This window comes from Oncorhynchus gorbuscha, linkage group LG06 (genome assembly GCF_021184085.1).
Source record: "Oncorhynchus gorbuscha isolate QuinsamMale2020 ecotype Even-year linkage group LG06, OgorEven_v1.0, whole genome shotgun sequence".
Taxonomy (NCBI): domain Eukaryota; kingdom Metazoa; phylum Chordata; class Actinopteri; order Salmoniformes; family Salmonidae; genus Oncorhynchus; species Oncorhynchus gorbuscha.
This window is the reverse complement of record NC_060178.1, coordinates 75,037,803-75,064,455: the sequence shown is the minus strand read 5'-3', so window position 1 is coordinate 75,064,455 and position 26,653 is coordinate 75,037,803. Positions and strand designations below refer to the sequence as shown.

At 41.9% G+C, this 26,653-nt stretch overlaps 1 protein-coding gene across 1 annotated transcript in view; it reads right to left on the bottom strand.

Moving 5' to 3' along the window:
• The window catches only part of LOC124038326 (equilibrative nucleoside transporter 1-like), a 55,509-nt gene extending 32,380 nt beyond the window's left edge, over positions 1-23,129 (bottom strand). The window contains exon 1 of the mRNA XM_046354062.1: positions 22,973-23,129. The gene's annotated coding sequence lies outside the window, so the exon portion shown is untranslated. The remainder of the gene's footprint in view (positions 1-22,972) is intronic.
• Positions 23,130-26,653: the final 3,524 nt, after the last annotated feature.

Here is a 26,653-nt window from a genome sequence, read left to right as displayed (position 1 = left end):
AATAAAGAAGACTTCAACAATGCAGTCACCGAGAGATTCACCCTGAAAGAAGGATGAATGGGCAGCAGGTAGCCTAAAGTTAGTGGTTAAGGGTGGCCAATAACCAAAAAGGTTGCAGGTTCAAATCCCAGAGTCGGCTAGGTGAAAAATCTCAATGTGCCCTGGAGCGAGGCACTTAACCTTAATTGCTCCGGTAAGTCTCTCTGGATAAGAGCATCTGCTAAATGACTAAAATGTAAAGCAGTGGACTTCATTTACAAGTTAAAGGACAATTCTCCCACTTTTCAACATCATATTCATTATCCCCAGGATAATACCAGGTTCTACATATGTGAAAACGGACATTTCAATGATCTGTAGTTAAAAATTTAAAATGTAAAAAATAAGCTTTTTTTAGGACATCATAGGATAGGATTAAAAATTAAGAAATACTGTGATTTTCTAAATCTGCAGTTTCTAGCCAGAGGTTATTTTCTTGCTCCCCATGTCACTGTGAATTTCATGAAGTTGAAAATCACTTTTTTTTGTTTTAACTTTTAATGAGGTCATCGGGTAGAACTTTCTAACTTTATATTTCTTTCTACAAAATCTAGTCATGCGCCGCTTTCACATATGTAGACACTGGCGTTGTGCTGTAGATAATGAAAATGAGTTGGTAAAGTTGCCCTTTAAGGCAGGTCTAAATGCCTTTTTTTAGGGTTAGGCTACTGTTGAATGAACATGAGAAGAAAGGTGCTGTTGTCCATTCAGGACCACATAGTTAACCTGTAGGCTATCAGATGAGCGGCCACCGAAGTATGTGTAAAATGAGTAAGCTCAAGTAAGCTATTCTAATTGAAATCGGCCTTCATCACATTGGGGAGATGTCGAGGTCAGTGAAACCTTTGGTGAGGACCAACGGCCCTGCAGTTTTATTCACTATGTCCACATCTATGTTTATGCAAGAGAGCGAGCAAAAGTATTTGTGGTTGAACAAACAGACTTATCATTCCTCTTTATCCAAATAAGAAAGGCACAATCACAAATGGCAAATGTGAAACCATCTGCTTCGATGGAGTCCTCGCCAAAACCCTGAGAGCGTTGAACTGCCATAGTACAAGCTTGACTGAGCATGCACAGGATCTACACGAACTAAAGCACTCCATTTTATGTCTTGATAGTGGATGATGTTTAATCATTGCCCATTATCCAGCAATCAAACGAGTTGAAGAAGGAATGAACGATGAGAGACCTCCCATTGGGACAGTTTACACAAAACTACATGGAGTGCAGAGTATAGGGCCCCCACTCTCAACTGGCGGACCATGGTCCGGATCCAGACACAGAGGGGGTCAATGTGGACCACCGGTCCCGACTACAAGTTTATTTTTTTGGGGGGGGGAATCTTGGTTGGAATTCAATCTCTGGTATCATATAAACACACACAGGACATGGGAACATTTGTACAATTGCAGAAAATTAGCTTTAAAACAGAAAGTAAAATAAAACGCCCCATGGCAAAATGTGTAGAATTGCAGAAAATTAACTTTCAAACTGCTAAAATGTCTGCCAACAAGAGGAGTGTGTACAAACATGGGTTGTGAGGTGGGGGTTTGTTACTATGCCAATAAATGACAATAGTATTTGGTACCCTGGTGTAGGGTATGTCCAACAACATTCCCTCATTACATAAAACATGTTTTCTTGTTCTCCAGTTGCATCAAGTATCGCGTGGACTTGGGTTGATGCGTATCACTATGTTGGGTTTGGGTGTGTCACAAATTCTACATTTCATGTATGATTGATTTGATTGGCAGCAACACATACAGTTGAAGTCGGAAGTTTACATACACCTTAACCAAATACATTTCAACTCAGTTTTTCACAATTCCTGACATTTAATCCTAGTAAAAATTCCCTGTCTTAGGTCAGTTAGGATCACCACATTATTTTAAGAATGTGAAATTTCAGAACAATAGTAGAGAGTGATTTATTTCAGCTTTTATTTCTTTCATCACATTCCCGGTGGATCAGAAGTTTACATACACTCATTTAGTATTTGGTAGCAATGCCTTTAAATTGTTTAACTTGGGTAAAATGTTTCGGGTAGCCTTCCACAAGCTTCCCAATAAGTTGGGTGAATTTTGGCCCATTCCTCCTGACAGAGCTGGTGTAACTGAGTCAGGTTTGTAGACCTCCTTGCTCACACACGCTTTCTCAGTTCTGCCACATATTTTCTATAGGATTGAGGTTAGGGTTTTGTGATGGCCACTCCAATACCTTGACTTTGTTGTCCTTAAGCCATTTTGCCACAACTTTGGAAGTGTGCTTGGGGTCATTGTCCATTTGGAAGACCCATTTGCGACCAAGCTTTAACTTCCTGACTGATGTCTTGAGATGTTGCTTCAATATAGCCACGTAATCTATTTTGTGATGTTCACCAGTCCCTCCTGCAGCAAAGCACAACATGATGCTACCAACCCTGTGCTTCACGGTTGGGATGGTGTTCTTCGCCTTGCAAGCTTCCCCATTTTTCCTACAGACCTATCAATGGTCATTATGGCCAAACAGTTCTATTTCTTGTTTCAACAGACCAGAGGACATTTCTCCAAAAAGTACGATGTTTGTCCCCATGTGCAGTTGCAAACCGTAGTCTGGCTTTTTTATGACGGTTTTGGAGCAGCGGCTTCTTCCTTGCTGAGCGGCCTTTCGGGTTATGTTGATATAGGACTTGTTTTACAGTGGATATAGATACTTTTGTACCCGTTTCCTCCAGCATCTTCACAAGGTCCTTTGCCGTTGTTCTGGGATTGGTTTGCACTTTTCGCACCAAAGTACGTTCATCTCTAGGAGACAGAACGCGTCTCCTTCCTGAGCGGTATGACGGCTGCGTGGTCCCATGATGTTTTTACTTGTGTAGTATTGTTTGTACAGATGAACGTGGTACCTTCAGGCGTTTGGAAATTGCTCCCAAAGATGAACCAGACTTGTGAAGGTCTACATTTTTTTCTGAAGTCTTGGCTGATTTATTTTGATTTCCCATGATGTCAAGCAAAGAGGCACTGAGTTTGAAGATAGGCTTCGACATACATCCACAAGTACACCTCCAATTGACTCAAATGATGTCAATTAGCCTATCAGAAGCTTCTAAAGCCATGACATAATTTTCTGGAATTTTCCAAACTGTTTAAATGCACAGTCAACTTAGTGCATGTAAACTTCTGACCCACTGAAATTGTGATACAGTGAATTATAAGTGAAATAATCTGTAAACAATTGTTGTAAAAATGACTTGTGTCATGCACAAAGTAGATGTCCTAACTGACTTGCCAAAACTATAGTTTGTTAACAAAATATTTGTGGAGTGGTTGAAAAACTAGTTTTAATGACTCCAACCTTAGTGTATGTAAACTTCTGACTTCAACTGTACATCTGTGTCAGTCGATCACGAGACCATGAAATCAAGTGACACATACAATGCATTCGGAGTATTCAGACCCCTGAACTTTTTCAAAATTTTCTTACGTGATAGCCGGATTCTAAAATAGATTGTTTTTCCCCTCATGAATCTACACATAATATACCATAATGACAAAGCAAAAACAGATTTTTAGAAATGTATTAAAAATTAAAAAACGATCACATTTACATAAGTATTCAGACCCTTTACTCAGTACTTTGTTAAAGCACCTTTGGCAGCAATTACAGCCTCGAGTCTTAGGTATGACGTTAAGAGCTTGGCACACCTGTATTTGGGGAGTTTTTCCCATTCTTCTCTGCAGATCCTCTCAAGCTCTGTCAGGTTACATGGGGAGCATCGCTGCACAGCTATTTTCAGGTCTCTCCAGAGATGTTCGATGGGGTTCAAGTCCGGACTCTTGCTGGGCCACTCAAGGACATTCAGAGACTTGCCCCGAGGCCACTCTTGCGTTGTCTTGGCTGTGCTTAGGGACATTGTCCTGTTGGAAGGTGAACCTTCACCCCAGTGAGGTCCTGAGAGCTCTGGAGCAGGTTTTAATCAAGGATCTCTTTACTTTGCTCTGTTCATCTTTCCCTCAATCCTGACTAGTCTCCCAGTCCCTGCCACTGAAAAACATCCCCACATCATGATGCTGCCACCACCATGCTTTACCGTAGGGATAGTGCCAGGTTTCCTCCAAGACGTGACGCTTGGCATTCAGGCCAAAGAGTTGAATCTTGGTTTCATCAGACCAGAGAATCTTGCTTCTCATGGTCTGAGAGTCTCTTTAAGTGCCTTTTGGCAAACTCCAAGCGGGCTGTCATGTGCCTTTTACTGAGGAGTGGGTTCCGTCTGGGCACTCTACCATAAAGGCCTGATTGGTGGTGTTGCAGAGATGATTGTCCTTCTGGAAGGTTCACCCATCTCCACAGAGGACCTCTGGAGCTCTGTCAGAGTGAGCATTGGGTTCTTCGTTACCTCCCTGACCAAGACCCTTCTCCCCAGATTGCTCAGTTTGGCCGGGAGGCCAGCTCTAGGAAGAGTCTCAGGGGTTCCAAACTTCTTCCATTTAAGAATGAAGGAGGCCACTGTGTTCTTGGGGACCGTCAATGCTGCAGAAATGTTGTGGTACCCTTCCCCAGATCTGTGCCTTGACACAATCCTGTTTCGGAGCGCTTCGGACAATTCTTTCACCCTCATGGCTTGGTTTTTGCTCTGACATGCACTGTCAACTGTGGGACCTTATGTAGACAGGTATCTGCCTTTCCAAATCATGTCCAATCAATTGAATTGACCACAGGTGGACTCAAATCAAGCTGTAGAAACATCTCAAGAATGATCAATGGAAACAGGACGCACCGGAGCTCACTTTCGAGTCTCATAGCAAAGGGTCTGAATACTTATGTAAATAAGGTATCTGTTTTATTTTTAATAGATTTGCAAACATGTCTAATCCTGTTTTCGCTCAGTCATTATGGGGTATTGTGTGTAGATTGGTGAGGGGAAAAATGATTTAATCCATTTCAGAATAAAGCTGTAATATAACAAAATGAGGAAAAAGTAAAGGACTGAATACTTTCCAAATGCACTGAAGCTTTGAGTCTAAATGAAGCACTGACTGACCTTTTCTTTGGACAACACTATAAAGCATTACTCTAAGTGTTGTTTTCCAAATACTTTAGATTGTCTGCTGTGGATGTTAAATTTGTATGTTTGAATGGAATTGGCTAAAGCATTGTTTATGTTCGGCTTTGACAGTATGCATCTGGATATGCTGAGCGTGAGACTGTTGTTTGCTCTTATGTTCCAACTGCATTCACCCACACCCTGTCTAGTCTAAAATAAGGCTGCTGGGGTTTGGACACAGACCATCGGAGGAGTTGTCGTCTGGCAACTTCCACTCAATACACACCCCTGACGGATACTCCAAAACCAGTCCTCTAAATGGTACGTCGTCACCCAACACCATATTACACTTTATAGAAGTAGACCTGATTACCTTCATGAAACAAGCACAAAATGAAGACGTTTGTCTCATATAATATTTGTCTCTGTCACGCCAACCTCGGCCACGTGTTTTTTTTATTTTCTCCAGGAGCAAAAACTCACTCCGCACACAGAGCAGAACAGCTCTGACTGTATTTTTCCAGGGCCGTAGTACAGGAAAGAGTGGCAGGGTTAGACCTGTGGTGGTTGTCTACATTTGTACATCTTGTCCTGCCACCCCCTTTCCATTTATTCCACTACTCAACCAGTCAACAAACTGTATTCTGGTCAGTAACCCCATCTTATATTCAATCATGATGTGTCAAGATGTTTGTTTACCAAAATTGGTTTGAATTCTGGCTGATGTCATCTACCCATTTTAGTAACGTCAGACAATAATATGCAAATATGAAAGTAAACCTGTCTATTCTATAACTGTTGAATTTGTGGCACAAAAATAAATAAAAAACATTCACAAAAAAGGGTGGAAGTGGTGTTTTTGACCACATACTGAATTTTTTATTTTTTATTATGAAACTGTATGTGCTCACTACTGTAAGTCGCTCTGGATAAGTGACTAAAATGTAAATATAAAAATATAAATTTAAGACTGAGAACTGAAACAAATTCCAGGGGGAAGCCTTTTTAACTCTTAGTTGAGAGAGCTCTGAACCCCATGCAGGATTAGAGGCTTTGTGGGGAGCAAAGCACAGAGTACGGATACATGCTCAGAATAATGCGATTATTGTGGATAGCCAGATTAATATAATCATTTTATTTTAAACATTTACAAGCTTTGCAAGAACAACGAATTCCCAAACAATCCTGTTTAAATCCTGACACATCTAAAATCAGTATGCGAAAACTACCTCATTCCGAATTTACTTCACTCGCGCTGAAGAGGGAGGCTCGCGCACATGCGCATATCAAATACACAGATGGAACGCTGATTAAGATGTTTACACGTCCTAATAATTTGAAAGATTGCTCAGAAAAGGTGTTTTAAATCGGCATATGCTTACTTCGATTTTGGCCTTACACGGATTAAAATAAAGAGAGTAAGGTGTTTAAATAACTATTGCATAATCTGCCTACTGCCATAATCAGTTTATTATCAAATTATTACTGTGCATGTAAACATACTCAGTGTCACCAACACTGTGATTAACCAATGAACTGCTAAAGAAGTTTAAACAAAGACAGCACTAGGCAACCTGGTCTCAGAGCATTTTGTATTATTCTGTATGGAAATCTGAGACACTCCATTTAGTATGATACGTTATATTCCGTATGGTATGTATTCATTTTTTAATTTTAATTTGACCTTTTATTTAAATAGGCAAGGCAGTTAAGAACAAATTCTTATTTTCAATGATGGCCTATGAACAGTGGGTTAACTGCCTTGTTCAGGGGCAGAACGACAGATTTTTACCACGTTGGCTCGGGGATTCAACCTTTTGGCTACTAGTCCAACGCTCTAACTACTAGGCTACCTGCAGCCCCAATGGATGTCCATCACCCATTTCGTATGATATGTTACGAATTACAATTCGTATAATATGTAACGAATTTGCTAGACGTACAATGTGTTACAAATTTACTAAACATGCTATATGTTATGACGTTGCAAAACGTATAATATGTCACAAATTATAGCTTGCAAATGGTAGCTAGGGTAAGGGTTAAGGTTAGGGTTAGGGGAAAGGTTAGCTAACATGCAAAGTTGTTGCAAAATAGCTAAAAAGTAGTAAGTAGCTGAAAAGTTGTTAAAATGCTAAAGTTGTCTGTGAACAGATTTGAACTCGCAACCTTTGATTCACTAGATGTTCGCGTTATACGCACACCCATCAGTCCCGACCAACCATCCGTTTTTGTCTTAAGTAACCATATGTCTTATACAGTTGTAAGTCGGGAGTTTACATACACCGTAGCCAAATACATTTAAACTCAGTTCTTCACAAATCCTGACATTTAATCCTAGTAAAAATTCCCTATCTAAGGTCAGTTAGGATCACCACTTTTATTTTAAAGATGTGAAATGTCAGAATAATAGTAGAGCAAATTTTTATTTCAGCTTTTATTTCTTTCATTACATTCCCAGTGGGTCAGAAGTTCACATACACTCAATTAGTATTTGGTAGCGTTGCCTTTAAATTGTTTAACTTGGGTAAAATGTTTTGGGTAGCCTTCCACAAGCTTCCCAATAAGTTGGGTGAATTTTGGCCCATTCCTCCTGACAGAGCTATTGTAACTGAGTCAGGTTTGTAGACCTCCTTGCACACACATGCTTTTTCAGTTGTTATGCCGACACAACTTTGGAAGTATGCTTGGGGTCATTGCCCATTTGGAAGACCCATTTGCTACCAAGCTTTAATTTCCTGACTGATGTCTTGAGATGTTGCTTCAATATAGCCACATCATTTTACTTCCTCTTGATGCCATCTATTTTGTGAAGTGCACCAGTCCCTCCTGTAGCAAAGCACCCCCACAACATGATGCTGCCACCCCCATGCTTCACGGTTGAGAGATCTCTCTCTCTCTCTCTCTCTCTCTCTCTCTCTCTCTCTCTCTCTCTCTCTCTCTCTCTCTCTCTCTCTCTCTCTCTCTCTCTCTTCTCTCTCTCTCTCTCTCTCTCTCTCTTATGTGTATAGGCTGATATTTCTGCTGTTCGGAAAATAATAGGATGTTATGCAAAAAAATATGTCAGCTCGGGGATTCGAACTTGCAACCTTCCGGTTACTAGTCCAACGCTCTAACCACTAGGCTACGCTGCCGCCCCAAGTTGCCAAGCACAGTGCTACAAACCCATTAGCCCGGCTTGTTTGTGACCTTTTTCTAATTGTTTGCGTAGGTCCTGGAAGGCACCGGCTGAAGCCATCAAGACGGCAGATGCGCCACTGGTGGAGTAGCCTGATTGGCTCAAACACAACTGCTTCTTCTTCTGTAAATTTTGTATGGCAGTTGGCTTACTGCCACTGGACTGGAGTGTGGACCAGAGACAGTGAAGGTATAAATCCTACCCAATAATCTCGTCTCCCTAAGGAAACAAAATACATAATTAAATACTACATCCTATGAAGATTTCCCCAGCAGTTCACTTAATCCTGGCTCTTCAACCCCATTACTCCTCAAATCTAATAACAAAGAACAGTGGTTAAAAATAAGTGGCAAGAGTTGTGGAACAGGGAAAGTAAAGGAAGACACTTGTATAAGATCCAGGAAAAGGTGGGGGCAGGGAGCTCCCTTTCTCTCACATATTTCTGGCACTGAAATAGAACATGTTCCAATGTCTCCATCTCCTCCTGACAATCACACCTCCCAGTCGAATGTTTCCCCAACACTTTCAATGTACTATTTAGCATTGTGTGTCCCAGTCTCAGCCTTGTGACTACACATTCCTCCCTTCTCTCTCGGCCTGAGGACCTCCCTGCCCCCACCTTTTCCTGGATCTTATACAAGTGTCTTCCTTTTCTCTCCCTGTTCCACAAAACGTGCCACTTATTTTTAACCACTGTTCTTATTGATCCCTTGGCTTCAGGCTTTACTGATTGACAATTCCATCTCAACATTAGGATGTTTAAGAGCCTGCTTGGCAATAATATCCACTTCCTCATTCCGCTCTACTCTCACATGAGCTGGTGCACAGAGGGACATCACAAATACCCCCATCTGTTTCACCCTACAAACACTGCAAAAACTCATACAATACATCCTGTCTGCTCTGAGACACATGAATTTAAGCTCATCAGTGCTGCACAGCTGCCAACAACTCCATTCTGTAAACAGGCAAATTATCCGTTGCTCTTTTTGTCACTGCCACCTTAAACTCAGGAACACTAAACGCTGCTCCTGTTCTCCCTGTTTGTTACTGTTAATATATTCAAGAAAGCATAGTATTGTGTTCTTAAATGTTCACTTACAACTGAATCTACTCCTTCCTCAACATCTCTTACCCTCTCAAGCAACCCTAGATCTATCAGTGGTTGAGGGAGAAACCAATGTGGGATAGCAGGAAGATCTACAGAGGGGATAAACTTCCTCCCAAACAACCCCATCTCTCTCGCCATGCAATTGCCTATCCACCCAAAGCTTGTATTCAGATATTGTTTATGGTCCCAGCACTCTAGGTGCACCTTTTTTGTAGGATGTGTAACCTTATGTCCTTGTAGATTTACCCAATATGTAATGGCTAGCTGTTGTCTTCTTAACGGCATCTCTCCCAACTCTCCCTGCATTGCTGCCACCGGGGAGGTCCTGAGTGCTCCACAACATATTCTTAGGACTTGGGCCTGGATAACATCAAGCTTTTGTAAAGATGTCTGAGCTGCTGATCCATATGCTATACTTCCAGAATCCATTGATGACCTCAACAGCACTATATATATATATATATATAAATAACTTCAACACCATTCTATCTGCCCCCCACTCCATTCCTGACAAGCAACGCGTCACATTTAATATTTTCTTTCCTTTGAGAACTACTCTGTTAATATGCTCCGCCCATGTCATTCGAGTGTCAAACCAGACCCCCAGGAACCTAAATCCTCCCACTATCTCCAGATTCCTTCCATACAACTTCAAGTATATTTATTTACTCCACAACCTTCCTTCTAGAAAACTGAAAACTTGAAGCCCCACCTGAGGAACCACTGCTCTACTTCACTAATCTCTTCTTGAACTCTTCTTGCTCTATGGGTAATATTTCTCCCTCTCTTCCATAGCGCTCCATCATCCGCAAATAATGACCTCCCAATATCAGGTCTCACCTGAGAGAATACATCGTCAATCATAATGGAGAACTAAGGACTAATGACACTTCCCTTGGGGGTACCATTATCCACCTCATAGCTTTTTGATAGAGCTCCCCACCCTCACTTGTATTGATCGCCCAAAAATAAAATAATTTATCTGGTTAAAAACCCTTCCTCCAACCCCCCATGTTATCCAGCTTGATAAGTAGGCCTTCCTTCCACATCACATCAAAATGGCTACCACCACCTCCTTATTTGCCTATGCCTTCCGTATGACTGACTCAAGGCACAGTACAGGATCCATCGCGCCCCTGCCTTTCCTGAACCCACTTTGATCTGGTGACATTAGTCCTCTTCTCTCCAGAAAGTAAGTATGCCTTTCCATTATCATTCTTTCCATTAATGTACATACGTGAGATGTCAACGCTATAGGCCTATAGCTTAAAGGACTAGTAGGGTCTTTTTCCCAGGTTTCCATATCGGCACCACTACCACCTGCATCCAACTTCCAGTCAGTTTCCCTTCCTGCCACACCTTATTGTAAAGGTCCAATACTTTCCCCATTGCTGTGTCACTGAGATTAACCATCATGATGTAACATATCTCATCCTTCCCAGGAGATGTTACCCCAGCTTTAGCTAAATCTCTTTTTATCTCAATGTATCCCTCACCATCATTCTCTGATCAAGGACTCCCGGATGTTCTCCTCTGACCCTCTCTCTCCCAAGCTGCCTCTCTTCTGTCAGATTATTTGAGCTGTGCACCTTCACAAATGCCTGGGCTAACATCTCTGCCTTCTCCATATCTCTCATTGCAACAATCTCTCCACTTTTCAGCACAGGGAGATCCCAATCATCCTCCTAATCATCCCCCATACCTCTCCCACGGGAGTGGTCCTGCCTATGTTTCCACAGAACCGGCTCCAATACTCAGCTGTCCTCCTTAGTACTGCTTGTGCTTGTTTATTCTGAATCAGGTGCTGGTAATTATGGGACCGTTTCAACATTCTGAATGTTCTTATTCTTCACGGCACCTCTACACTCCACCAGAGGACTGCATTACTCTTTCTCCCCCCTGTACCCATAGGAATCACATGCCTTGCACTTGAGATCTTGAGATCAAAATAAGATCCAGAGCAGATTAATTTTCAGTTACTGGGTCAATCCTGGTCCCCCCGCCTTCATTAAGACTCACAAGCCCTTTCTCACCTAGTAGTTCCTCCAACACAGTTCCATTTACATCAGTCCATAACCCTCCCCAGAGCGTACTATGGGGATTAAAATCCCTACACCACATTACCAGTCTCCTATCTTGACCTTCTACATTCCCAAGGGCCAGAAACTCCATTCTCTTACACGGGTTGTAAAAATTCACTATTACTAAAGTTGTTCCAAAGTTGTGGCAAAATGGCTTAAGGACAACAAAGTCAAGGTATTGGAGTGGCCATCACAAAGCCCTGACCTCAATCCTATAGAAGATTTGTGGGCAGAACTAAAAAAGCGTGTGCACGCAAGGAAGCCTACAAACCTGACTCATTTACACCAGCTCTGTCAGGAGAAATGGGCCAAAATTCAAATGGAATTTTCTGGTGAATTTTGGCCCATTCATCCTGACAGAGCTGGGGTAACTGAGTCAGGTTTGTAGATCTCCTTGCTCGCACACGCTTTTTCAGTTTTCAGTTCTGCCCACAAATTGTCTATAGAATTGAGGTCAGGGCTTTGTGATGGCCATTCCAATACCTTGACTTTGTTGTCCTTAAGCGATTTTGCCACAACTTTGGAAGTATGCTTGAGGTCATTGTCCATTCGGAAGACCCATTTGCGATCAAGTTTTAACTTCCTGACTGTCTTGAGGTGATTAGAGTGATTAGAGGCACAATAGACTGCTGAGTACCAGGCTTGGTTTGGTAGGCTACTAATGACCATCAGCAGCATCAGAGCTTGGAGAAGCCTAATTACCCAGCTAGCAATAATGAATCGGCCCAGGATCGGGTGTCGGACTAGACCCGGAATCAAGATGAATGACTGCACAGAATCGGCCCAAGTACATCGGGCTGTTTCCGTCTACCGGAAGTCAGCCGACTTTGCCGGCATCTTAACCAGAATCCCCCCCAGAAGTGGCAAATTTAAATGAATGTATTCAAAATTGCCCCATTTAGTCATTTTAAATATTTCTATTTTATACATAGAAATTATACCCATCCACAAAAAATAAAAATAAAAATTATGTCGGAGGAAACACCATACACCTGGTGACTGTCAGCGTGCATGCACCTGACCCGCATCAGCTCGATGGGACAAGTACATCCCGGTCGGCCAAACCCTCCCCTAACTCGGACGACACTGGGCCATTTATGCGTAGCCTCATGGGCCTCCCGGTCACGGCCAGCACGGTCGAACCAGCATCTGTAGCAACGCAGTTTGCATTGCGACGCAGTGTCTTAGACCGCGGCGCCACTGGGGAGCTCTCCATCCAAACTTTTTTATGCTTATCAATTGCCTTGCACAAAGTATGAAAATACTAAAATACTATACAGGATTATTAAATAATTTTATTTAAATGTTAATTGTATTTTTTTTATCACAGAAACAATGAGAAAATATGGAAAAATAAATATCGAAATGTTAATTATATAAAGCAGCCCGTGTAATCATCTGCCAGAGAGTAGGCCCAATAGACCCGAGCCCTAAGTAATACATTTGGACCAGATACAGTGGGGCAAAAAAGTATTTAGTCAGCCACCAATTGTACAAGTTCTCCCACTTAAAAAGATGAGGCCTGTAATTTTCATCATAGGTACACTTCAACTATGACAGACAAAAGGAGGAAATAAAATCCAGAAAATCACATTGTAGGATTTTTAATTAATTTATTTGCAAATTATGGTGGAAAATAAGTATTTGGTCAATAACAAAACTTTCTCAATACTTTTTTATACCCTTTTTTGGCAATGACAGAGTTCAAATGTTTTCTGTAAATCTTCACAAGGTTTTCACACACTGTTGCTGGTATTTTGGCCCATTCCTCCATGCAGATCTCCTCTAGAGCAGTGATGTTTTGGGGCTGTTGCTGGGCAACATGGACTTTCAACTCCCTCCAAAGATTTTCTATGGGGTTGAGATCTGGAGACTGGCTAGGCCACTCCAGGACCTTGAAATGCTTCTTACGAAGCCACTCCTTCGTTGCCCGGGTGGTGTGTTTGGGATCATTGTCATGCTGAAAGACCCAGCCACGTTTAATCTTCAATGCCCTTGCTGATGGAAGGAGGTTTTCACTCAAATTCTCACGATACATGGCCCCATTCATTCTTTCCTTGACACAGATCAGTCGTCCTGGTCCCTTTGCAGAAAAACAGCCCCAAAGCATGATGTTTCCACCCCCATGCTTCACAGTAGGTATGGTGTTCTTTGGATACAACTCAGCATTCTTTGTCCTCCAAACACGACGAGTTGAGTTTTTACCAAAAAGTTATATTTTGGTTTCATCTGACCATATGACATTCTCCCAATCTTCTTCTGGATCATCCAAATGCTCTCTAGCAAACTTCAGATGTACTCGCTTAAGCAGGGGGACACGTCTGGCACTGCAGGATTTGAGTCCCTGGCGGCGTAGTGTGTTACTGATGGTAGGCTTTGTTACTTTGGTCCCAGCTCTCTCCAGGTCATTCACTAGGTCCCCCCGTGTGGTTCTGGGATTTTTGCTCACCGTTCTTGTGATCATTTTGACCCCACGGGGTGAGATCTTGCGTGGAGCCCCAGATCGAGGGAGATTATCAGTGGTCTTGTATGTCTTCCATTTCCTAATAATTGCTCCCACAGTTGATTTCTTCAAACCAAGCTGCTTAGCTATTGCAGATTCAGTCTTCCCAGCCTGGTGCAGGTCTACAATTTTGTTTCTGGTGTCCTTTGACAGCTCTTTGGTCTTGGCCATAGTGGAGTTTGGAGTGTGACTGTTTGAGGTTGTGGACAGGTGTCTTTTATACTGATAACAAGTTCAAACAGGTGCCATTAATACAGGTAACGAGTGGAGGACAGAGGTGCCTCTTAAAGAAGAAGTTACAGGTCTGTGAGAGCCAGAAATCTTGCTTGTTTGTAGGTGACCAAATACTTATTTTCCACCATAATTTGCAAATAAAATCATAAAAAATCCTACCATGTGATTTTCTGGATTTCTTTTCTCCTTTTATCTGTCATAGTTGAAGTGTACCTATGATGAAAATTACAGGCCTCTCATCTTTTTAAGTGGGAGAACTTGCACAATTGGTGGCTGACTAAATACCTTTTGTCCCACTGTATGTTTAAACCCAGACAGCTTTTAGGGAAACACTTGTGACCTTCTTTCGTTGGGTTAAGCTACAGAAGAAGAGTAGCCAGCAGTTAAAGCTTACATTTTTCTGTGTCGCTAGGCCTACTCTGTCCGGGGTGGAAAGGTAGGCCAAAACTTTGAAAGTACCACACTTAGATTCCTAATGTCAGATTCCTAATTATTTGCAAACAAGGCACACTGATTTGGCATTGGACAAATATGATAAGATGTGTTCATCTCTCTGCCTGTAATTTCGGTAATTTGTGGGGTATTAAAAAATATTCTGCTAATATGTAAAATGACGTATGTTTATAAAATATTTCTAAAAGGACATTTTTTCTCGTATCTGCAAATACAATGATAGATTAATGAATGAATGATAGATTAATTAATTAACAATGATAGATTAATGCCTTCACTATAAAGGAGATCTTTCCACCCCTACTCTTTCAACGGTGGTCTGTGAAACCACTATCAATCTTCCTGCACTCCTGATGGGCCGTCCCCAGGTGGTGAGGGTAGGAAACAACATCTCCACTTTTCTGATCCTCAACACTGGGGCCCCACAAGGGTGCGTGCTCAGCCCCCACCTGTACTCCCTATTCACCCATGACTGTGTGGCCATGCACCCCTCCAACTTGATCATCAAGTTTGCAGACACAACAGTAGTTGGCTTGATTACCAAGACTACAGGGAGGAGGTGAGGGCTCTCGGAGTGCAATGTCAGGAAAATAACCTCTCGCTCAACGTCAACAAAACGAAGGAGATGATCGTGGACTTCAGGAAACAGCAGAGGGAGTACCCACCTATCCACATCGACAGGACAGCACTAGAGAAGGTTCCTCTGTGTATATATCACTGACAAACTGAAATGGTCCACCCACACAGACAGTGTGGTGAAGAAGGGCGCAACAGCACCTCTTCAACCTCAGGAGGCTGAAGAAATTTGGCTTGTCACCAAAAGCACTCAAACTTTTACAGATGCACAATCGAGACCATCCTGTCGGGCTGTATCACCGCCTGGTACGGTAACTGCTCCAGGACACCTACAGCACCCGATGTCACAGGAAGGCCATAAAGATCGTCAAGGACAAAAACCTCCCGAGCCACTGCCTGTTCACCCCGCTATCATCCAGAAGGCGAGGTCAGTACAGGTGCATCAAAGCAGGGACCGAAAGACTGAAAAACAGCTTCTATCTCAAGGCCATCAGACTCTTAAACAGCCACCACTAACATTGAGTGGCTGCTGCCAACATACTGACTCAACTCCAGCCACTTTAATAATGTAAAAATTGATGAGAAATGTATCACTAGCCACTTTAAACAATGCCACTTAATATAATGTTTCCATCTACTGCATCTTGCCATCTTGATGTAATACATTTATCACCAGCCACTTTAAACAATGCCACTTTTATATGTTTACATACCATACATTACTCATCTCATATGTATATAGTGTACCTGATACTATCTACTGCATCTTGCCTATGCTGTTCTGTACCATCACTCATTCATATATTTTTATGTGCATATTCTTCATTCCTTTACACTTGTGTGTATAAGGTAGTTGTGAAATTGTTAGGTTAGATTTCTCGTTGGTTATTACTGCATTGTCGGAACTAGAAGCAGAAGCATTTCGCTACACTAGCATTAACATCTGCTAACCATGTGTATATGACAAATAAAATTTGATTTGATTTTACCATGCATAGATTATAAACAGAGAGTAGCAGCAGCGTAAAAGAGGAGTCTGGGTCACCCTTTGATTAGCTGTTCAGGAGTCTTATGGCTTGGGGGGAAAAGCTGTTTAGAAGCCTCTTGGCGCTCCGGTACCACTTGTCGTGAAGTATCAGAGAGAAGCTGTTGGGGGTAGAAGCTGTTTAGAAGCCTCTTAGACCTAGACTTGGCGCTTGCTGTGCAGTAGCAGAGCGAACAGTCTACGACTAGGGTGGCTGAAGTCTTTGACAATTTTTAGGGCCTTCTTCTGACCCCGGCTGATATGGAGGTCCTGGATGGCAGGAAGCTTGGCCTCTGATGTACTGGGCCGTTCGCACTAGCCTCTGTAGTGCCTTGCTGTCGGAAGCCGAGCAGTTGCCATACCAGGCAGGATGCTCTTGATGGTGCAGCTTGTAGAACCTTTTGAGGATCTGAGGACCCATATCAAATCTTTTCAGTCTCCTGAGAAGGAATATGTTTTGTTGTGCCCTCTTCATGACTGTCTTGGTGTGCTTGGACCATGTTAGTTTGTTGGTGATGTGGACACCAAGGAACTTGAAGCTCTCAACCTGCTCCACTGCAGCACCGTCGATGAGAAGGGGGGTGTGCTCGGTCCTCTTTTTCCTGTAGTCCAGAATCCTCTCCTTTTGTTAGATACTACTTGTTATGAATTTGCTGCACTGTCGGAACAGGAAGCACAAGCATTTTGCTACACTCGCAATAACATCTGCTAACCATGTGTATGTGACCAATAAAATGTGATTGGATTTGATGCTTACAAGACGAAGAACAGTTTCTAAAATGGCATGTCTAATGCGCGGGTCTGTCCAAGAAGTGAGGGTAAACGGTAGTCATGTTCTCTGCTGTCCACTTTATGTTAGAAATTATTATTTTGGGTTTAGGGGAGGGTCACTTGCTTTTTTCAAGCATTCAGGGAAGGTTTAGGTAAAAAATATTTTGCTGAAGGGAGTGCCATCTGTGATGGAACATTTTATGTTGGTGCTTTTCTATTTACCAATTTCTGTGTTCAAGCAAGTGACTGATTGAACAAATCCTCACTATCAGTGTCTACAATTTGGCAGTATGCCCAGAACCTTGTTTAGAGAAAGTCATATCTCAATTTCAAGGTCTCATCTTTGAGAGAAGAACTCTCGTGAGGTATTGGTCTGTCACATGCATGATCCAGTATTGGTCGGTCACATGAATTAAGCAAACATTAATGATTGATTTATTATGAATAAGCTAAATTATGCAATTATGACTTGTCTGCAGTATATAAGAGAACTGACAGATCTTCAATATGGTGCATCAAGTTTGTTGGAACCTCTCCAGCATGCTGACAATAAACAATGATTCATTTAAGACTGACTTCGAGTGTCCCTGTGTAAAAATGTCCACAACACATCCATTTTCATTTCAGAGAAAAATCATAAGGAAGAGAAACATTTTGGCAATGTTACATAATGTCACTCAAACACACAGGGTATCAATACAGAAAGCATCTGCTGAGTTTATATGACCATGCCATGATTGTGCAATACAAACTCAACTTCTATATTCACTTCCTTTCCTGAAACTGGGTGAAATGACAAGGGTGTGGTCCAAATTAAGCAAGCAAAACATTGTGCTCAGCAGAGGAAAATAACTACACCACTAACATGGAAACTCAATGTGAGCAAGATACAAGAGCTGAACGTGGCCTACAGGAAAAGCCGGGCCAAATAGACCCCCATTAACATTGACAGGGCTGTAGTGGAGCGGGTCGAGAGCTTCAAGTTCCTTGGTGTCCACATCACCAACAAACTATCATGATCCAAACACACCAAGACAGTTGTGAAGAGGGCACAACAAAACCCTTTCCCCCTCAGGAGAATGAAAAGATTTGGCATGTGTCCCCAAATCCTCAAAATGTTCTCCAGCTGCACCATCGAGAGCATCCTGACCGGTTGCATCACCGCCTGGTATGGTAACTGCTCAGCCTCCAACCACAAGGCACTACAGAGGGTAGAGGTCGACCGAGTATGATTTTTCACCGCCGATACCGATAATTGGAGGACCAAAAAAGCCGATACCGATTTCTTTACATTTATTAGTGATAATGACAATTACAACAATACTGAATGAACACTTATTTTAACACATCAATAAAATCAATTTAGCCTCAAGTAAATAATGAAACCTGTTCAATTTGGTTTAAATAATAAAAAAACAAAGTGTTGGAGAAGAAAGTAAAAGTGCAATATGTGCCATGTAAGAAAGCTAATGTTTAAGTTCCTTGCTCAGAACATGAGAACATATGAAAGCTGGTGGTTCCTTTTAACATGAGTCTTCAATATTCCCAGGTAAGAAGTTTTAGGTTGTAGTTATTATAGGAATTATAGGACTATTTCCCTCTATACCATATTTCATTAACCTTTGACTATCAGATGTTCTTATAGGCACTTTAGTATTGCCAGTGTAACAGTATTCCTTCCGTCCTTCTCCTCGCTCCTCCCTGGGCTCGAACCAGCAACACAACGACAACAGCCACCCTCGAAGCAGCATTACCCATGCAGAGCAAGGGGAACAACTACTAGAAGGCTCAGAGCGAGTGACGTTTGAAACGCTATTAGCGCGCGCTAACTAGCTAGCCATTTCACTTCGGTTACACCAGCCTCATCTCGGGAGTTGATAGGCTTGAAGCCATAAACAGCGCAATGCTTGACGCACAACGAAGAGCTGCTGGCAAAACGCACAAAAGTGCTGTTTGAATTCATGTTTACGCGCCTGCTTCTGCCTACCATAGCTCAGTCAGATACTTGTATGCTCAGTCAGATTATATGCAACGCAGGACACGCTAGATAATATCTAGTTATATCATCAACCATGTGTAGTTAAGTAGTGATTATGATTGATTGTTTTTTATAAGATAAGTTTAATGCTAGCTAGCAACTTACCTTTGCTTACTGCATTCGCGTAACAAGCAGTCTCCTTGTGGAGTGCAACGAGAGAGAGGCAGGTCATTATTTGCTTTGGACTAGTTAACTGTAAGGTTGCAAGACTGGATCCCCCGAGCTGACAAGTTGAAAATCTGCCGTTCTGCCCCTGAAAGAGGCAGGTAACCCACCGTTCCTAGGCAGTCATTGAAATAAAGAATGTGTTCTTAACTGACTTGCCTAGTTAAATAAAGGTATAAAAATAATATTAGAAATCGGCAAATCGGCACCCAAAAATACAGATTTCCGACTGTTATGAAAACTTGAAATCGGCCCTAATTAATCGGCCATTCCGATTAATCGGTCGACCTCAAACAGAGGGTAGTGCGTACGGCCCAGTACATCACTGAGGCCAAGCTTCCTGCCGTCCAGGACCTATATAACAGGCGGTGTCAGAGGAAAGACCATCAAATTGTCAAAGACTCCAGTCACCCAAGTCATAGACTGTTTTCGCTGCTACTGCACAGGAAGCGGTACCCGGAGCGCCCAAAAGGCTCCTTAACAGCTTCTACCCCCAAGCCATAAGACTGCTGAACAATTAATCAAATGGCCACCAGACTATTTACATTGACCTCAAATAAAGTTTGATTTGAATATTCAAGCGGCAGTGACATTTTCATGTGTTCTCATACATGGTACATTACACATATTTTTGTTGAATAGAGGTGGCGACTTAGTTAATTATTTCACCACCCTGAGATGTTTAAGGATTCGAATGGAGCTTACAATGCATTCGGAAAATATTCAGAACCCTGGACTTTTTCCACATTTTGTGGACAAGTTCCTGAATGTCCTTGAGTGGCCGAGCCAAAGCCCAGACTTGAACCCGATTGAACATCTCTGGAGAGACCTGAAAATAGCTGTGCAGCGACACTCCCCATCCAACCTGACAGAGCTTAAGAGGATATGCAGAGAAGAATGGGATAAACTCCCCAAATGCAGGTGTACCAAGCTTGTAGCGTCATACCCAAGAGCACTCAAGGCTGTAATTGCTGCCAAAGGTGCTTCAACAAAGTACTGAGTAAAGGGTCTGAATACTTATGTAAATATGATTATTATTATTTTTACAAACCCGCTTTTGCTTTGTCATTATGGGGTATTGTGTGTCGATTGATGGGAAAAACAATTTAATACATTTTATAATAATGCTATAACGTAACAAAATGTGGAAAAGTCAAGGGGTCTGAATACTTTCCAAATGCATTGTATTTCCTGACTTTTCTCTCCATCCACTATCTGAGTAAGAGGGTCTGCAGTGCCAGGTGGGACACAGGGTGATAAAAATGCCATTACTCAGGAATTTTGAAAGAACATAGTCTCTCAACCGTGAATATCTTGGCTGTTCACCACAGCATACGTAAGAGGATAGTGAGTTTTAACCACCCTTAGGCAAACATTCAAATACCTCAGCAGACCCTGCCTGGCAGTGTGGCTGTGATAAACGGATGATTTTGTGAAGCAGTCAGAAGTTGGCAGCTTGCTCAGTAGGGTAGTCCCTTAGCTGACTACTGCACAGCTAGACCATGGAATGTGCCTTCATAACAAGCTGATACCAAAGGCACCTGGTCGGCGAGAGGTCAAGACTAATTCAAACCTGAAAATATCCGACTTAATTCAAACCTATGACACCCCTACCCTCGTCTGAGGGCTTATTGAACCAATTGTTTTTCAGTCAATTCTATCCCTTTCCGTTTTCAAGAAATATGACGAATAACTGCAATTGATTACAATTTTGCAATATCTAAATATCACAAAATCTAGCCCACAAAGACCATAAATATCAGATAGTAATAAACTGCATACATTAAAACCAGGCTGAGCCATGGCAGTCTGTGAATTTTCTATCTGAAAAACAACCTCAAGCTTTGGGTCTTCTTGGTTATGACGCTACAAGCTTGGCACACCTGCATTTGGGGAGTTTCTCCTATTCTTCTCTGCAAATCCTCTCAAGCTCTGTCAGGTTGGATGGGGAGCGTCGATGCGCAGCTATTTTCAGGTCTCTCCAGAGATGTTTGATCGGGTTCACATCTGGGATATGGCAGGTCCACTCAAGGACATTCAGAGACTTGTCCCAATGCCACTCCTGCGTTATCTTGGCTGTGTGCTTAGGGTTTTTGTCCTGTTAGAAGGTGAACCTGTAGCCATTGTGTTCTTGAGGACCTTCAATGCTGCCGAAATATTTTGGTACCATTCCCCAGATCTGTGCCTCGACGCAATCCGGTTTCGGAGCTCTATGGAAAATTCCTTCAATCTCATGGCTTGGTGTTTGCTCTGACATGCACTGTCAACTGTGCAACCTTATATAAACAGGTGTGCCTTTCCAAATCATGTCCAATCAATTTAATTTACCACAGGTCGACTCCAATCAAGTTCATCTCAAGGATGATCACTGGAAACAGGATGCACCTGAGCTCAATTTCGAGTCTCATAGCAAAGGGTCTGAATACTTATGTAAATAAGGAATTTCTGTGTATTATTTTGAATACATTTGCTAAAGTTTCAACAAAAACTGTTTTCTCTTTGTCATTATGGGGTATTGTGTGTAGATTGCTGAATATTTGTATTTATTTAATCAATTTTAGAATAAGGCTGTAACGTAACAAAATGTAGAAAAAGTCAGGGGGTCTGAATACTTTCCAAAAGCCCTGGACATCATATAAAATATATAATATTTGTACTGTGTACTTGAGCTTGTGTCCTCAAAAGTGACTACACCTCAGCAATTTATAACTAGAGTATGCAGCATTACTAGCTATTGTTTATGGTTCTCTCATAATAATTTATTTTGGGGATTACGTAGATTACAATTTAGATTAAATATAGTTACATTAAATTAAAGGCAGTGAGGTACTTCGTGTTATTTAGGATGTTGCAGCTGAACATTTTGAAATGGCAGCATCCTGATCCTCAGGACTGCTGATATAACATACAGCTGAGAATGCTATCTCACTACAGATTACTTTGAGCAAATGCTTATCAGAGAGAAGCACATTATAAAAGATGGAGAGGTTTGAGTCAATAGGAAATGTCTACAGTCATGCTCATGGAGATCCTATTAAATTACTAGAGAAGCCATGTCATAAACCCTCAAAGTTCCAGAATGGGGTGGAAATGTCAGCCATGTTGGCCATGGAGAAATCCACACCAGTCCAATTGGAATTAATGGCAGTAGAGACATAATACTGATTATATGGTCGTGTTACTATGTCATGTATTCTATAGGGGATATTTTGTTAACTCTCGTTCTCCCACTGTAAAGACACACCCCCCACCCACCCACACACACACACACACACACACACACACACACACACACACACACACACACACAGTATGGGAATGTGTCATTGGGTTGTGTGGCCTCTATGCAAAGTTTTGTTTAAAATAATACAATATCCTACAGCTAACCAAACTTGATTCCCGTCTCTCGCTCTCACACACACACGAAATCAGAAATTATAGGTTTACTAATGCTTACTAAGGTAACGGTGCATTCGCATGTCATTTCGAGGTAGCGCAGTGCATTGTAGTTACCATTATAATTTTAGCTATAAACATTTGCTATTTGCGATCTAGGCTAATCCGCGCAGTGTACATGCATTGTGTTTGGTAAATTCGTTTGTTAAAATAATTTAATCCCCAAAACTGTGCATCCAAATTATTAGAAGTTTCTCTGACAAACGCTTGGCTACCTCATTCGGATTCTACTCATATCCTCTCCCCAATTAGACTCTTAAGAGCTTTTGGCATGTGCAGTTTCAGAGTTCGTTATGTGAGTAAAACGATTTACTTACATGAAATGTGGTGGGATGTTATAACATTCAAACGCGCTCAATTTTCGCCACATAAAGTTGGTGGGTGTTATTCTTTTGACCCAACAGATTTGCTCCAATTGTCGACTCGAGTCATTTGTCCCAAAAAAACTTACAAACTGGGTCTGCATTCATTCCTAAAGCGGTGGCGGCGCGGGCACATGCAAATAAATAGGGGACCCGGATGTTCCAAATTCCACCAGAAATAGGGATTTTTACAAATCCAGGATTTAAATAATTTTGCCTACCTACTATAAGAATTTGCATCATAATAACATGTACTGAAGTTTATTGGCTTCCAATGGAACGTTAGCCTACACAGATGTGGTATTGAACACTATCCATTCTGATGATAAGCATCCTAATAACGGGAAAACAAAGCCAGAGCAAACTCAATGTTTGAAGCAAACGTCCCTGTGGACACTGGCGGATTTAGCATTAGACAGAAAATGCAATTGCCGTAGGCCTCATCAAGTGGCACATGAGCTGGGCATTAAAAAAACATAAAATCAACACTTTTGTGTTTGTTTTACTCATTTCTCTGCTTGAGCCCCCCCCCCCCATGCTCTACGTATATATATATATAAATCACAATCTAAATCCATCTGTTTAAGATTGAGATCATTTCTGTTTTGCATGGGCTTTATCTCAGTCCACTGCATCCGCCTTCCGCATAGCTTCAGCGGTGTTTCAGACCAGGAGACATCCCGAAAATCCGGTATTCTCATGATAACTAATGCATCATCCGAACGGTTTTGGCTACACACATGACCCCTTTCTGAAAAGATGACACTCACGAACACGATGATGTTCTCTGTTTTGCTCTAAAAAACCCACAAATGTCAAGGGACTCGTAATCTGGTACCAGGCTGAAAAATGTATAGAAGTGAATAGGGCATTTATATGTAAAAGGTATATTGGTAATTCCACGGAATAAATATATACACTGAACAAATACATAAATGTAACATGTAAAGTGTTGGTCAAATGTTTGATGAGCTGAAATAAAGTATCCCCAGAAATGTTACACATTTGTTTATATCCCTGTTAATGAACATTTCTCCTTTGCCAAGATAATCCATCCACCTGACAGGTGTGGCATAACAAGAAGTTGATTAAACAGCATCATCATTACACAGGTGCACCTTGTGCTGGGGGACAATAAAAGGCCACTCTAAAATGTGCAGTTTTGTCACACAACACAATGCCATGTCTCAAGTTTTGAGGGAGCATGCAATTGGCATGCTGACTGAAGGAATGTCCACCAGAGCTGTTGCCAGATAATTGAATGTTAATTTCTCTACCATAAGCCGCCTCCAACATCGTTTCAGAGAATTTGGCAGTATGTACAACAGGCTGATGGAGTGCTGCATCAGGTAACCTGGCCTCACCCGACCTCAAACAAATGTAGATGGTTTGGGTTGAGTTGGACCACAGAGGGAAGGAAAAGCAGCCAACAAGTGCTAAGCATATGTCGGAACTCCTTCAAGACTGTTGGAAAAGTATTCCAGGTGAAGCTGGTTGAGAGAATGCCAAGAGTTTGCAAAGCTGCCATCAAGGCAAAGGGTGGCTGCTTTGAAGGATCTCAAATATGCACTTTAATTTCATTTTTGTTTAACACTTTTTGGTTTCTACATGATTCCATATGTGTTATTTCATAGTTTTGATGTCTTCACCATTATTCCACAATTTAGAAAATAGTAACAATAAAGGAAAAACCCTAGAATGAGTAGGTGTGTCCAAACTTTTGACTGGTACTGCATTTTATGTAGCATAATGGACTGGCTCATTGTTTCAATTTTCCTCCTTGTTCATTTCATTCTCCATTACTGACATGACTCAGTACCTCCCAAATAGGAAGCCACATAACACACTGACACTGGGGGAGACTCACAAAAGTCTGACATAAAGATCCACTTGAGGGGCTATTTTGGTGGGCCTTATTTTGGTGGGCCTTATTTCCCTCTCCTATACAACTATGCTAGTCCATCAAGCATATCTAAGCAACTGCGACAGCGTCACATTGTCCTGTTTTAATAGCAGTCACTCAGCCAACCCTAACAGTAGTGACATCTAGGGTAGCAGGTGTGACCTCCTCTAATGATATTGTTTATGCATTATAAATTAATGCAGGCTCATGCAGTCAAGGGCAAGGAATTCCAGAGGAGATAACTAGTTTTGTCTTGCTACTGAGCTGATGTGTAAATACCACATGAACTTCTCCATCAAGCAACATTATTTGTTTTGTTTGAGTAGGCCTATGTGGACTGAAGTTTTTGAACTACCTTACCCTTCTAAGCATTATGACAAGTATGTAGAAGCACTAGTGAAATCCTCTTTAAATAAATGTTTTATTGTGGATTGCAAGTAAATCCCATTTCTTTGATAACTTTATGGTTTAAAAAAGTTTTTTTTTTTTTCCATTCACATAAGAATTGGATGATGAGTCAATCGAGTCTAGAATACATATGAGGAACTTGGTCATTTCTCCTTGTCAGACATTCCTCCTTCCTCCCCAGAACACCACTCCCTAGTCATGTCTCACCCTTCCTCCTTAATCCTCACCCTATTGGTGAGATTGACTGATGCACGGGTGAGAGAGTTGAGGCAAATGGGTGATACCTGACCAATGCAGGGGTGAGGGTTGAGGAGGAGTGACACTTGACCAGTGCAGGTTTGAGACTTGACTAGGGGAGGGGTGACGTCTGACTGGGAGGAATGACAACATTTATATGTATTCTATAATCCAGACCTCATGTCTGCCTCATTCAACAAGTCATTCTGTTGTGTATGGGAGGTTGTGAAGTTTCAATTAAATACTTTTCTGAAACAGTACTTCTGTTTCCAGATAAGTTTTGCAGCTGTCTACTTCCTCTGTCTCCCTCTCTCACCTCTGGCTAAAAATACCACAACATGGGTGTGACATGACCGCCCAAATGGCCAGATGGTTTTTGGCTCTGGTTGTGTAGGCGCCAAACTCCCCTCTGAAAGACCCCAAATCCTGGTAATCTATGGTGACATTACAGTCCCTGGCCTAACCCATATAAAGACATTCCTTAAAATTATCTTGAATAATTAGCACATAATTTAACTTTGCAGGAGATTAACTTTTTTTCTGAAACATGTGTGGTGGCCCACCCCAGGAAGCCTGATGGAAACCCTGCAGCCAGAAGTTATTTAATCCACTGGAATACCCTAGTCTTGTATGAAGAATTTTAGCAACCTGGGGGGCAGACAGTGAAATATGATTTTAAACCAAAGCCAAAACCAAAGAGTTCAATCTTGTTACTCATAGTCTGAGAGTCTTTTGGGGCCTTTTGGCACAAACTCCAAGCGGGCTGTCATGTGCCTTTTACTGAGCAGTGGCTTCCATCTGGGCACTCTACCATAAAGACCTGATTGGTGGAGTGCTGCAGAGATGGTTGTCCATCTGGAAGTTTCTCCCATCTCCACAGAGAAACTCTAGAGCTCTGTCAGAGTGACTATCGGGTTCTTGGTCACCTCCCTGACCAAGGCCCTTATCTCCTGGTTGCTCAGTTTGGCCGGGCGGCTAGCTCTGGGAAGAGCCTTGGTGGTTCCAAACTTCTTCGATTTAAGAAGGATGGAGGCCATTGTGTTTTTGGGGACCTTCAATGCTGCAGACATTTTTTGGTACCCTTCCCT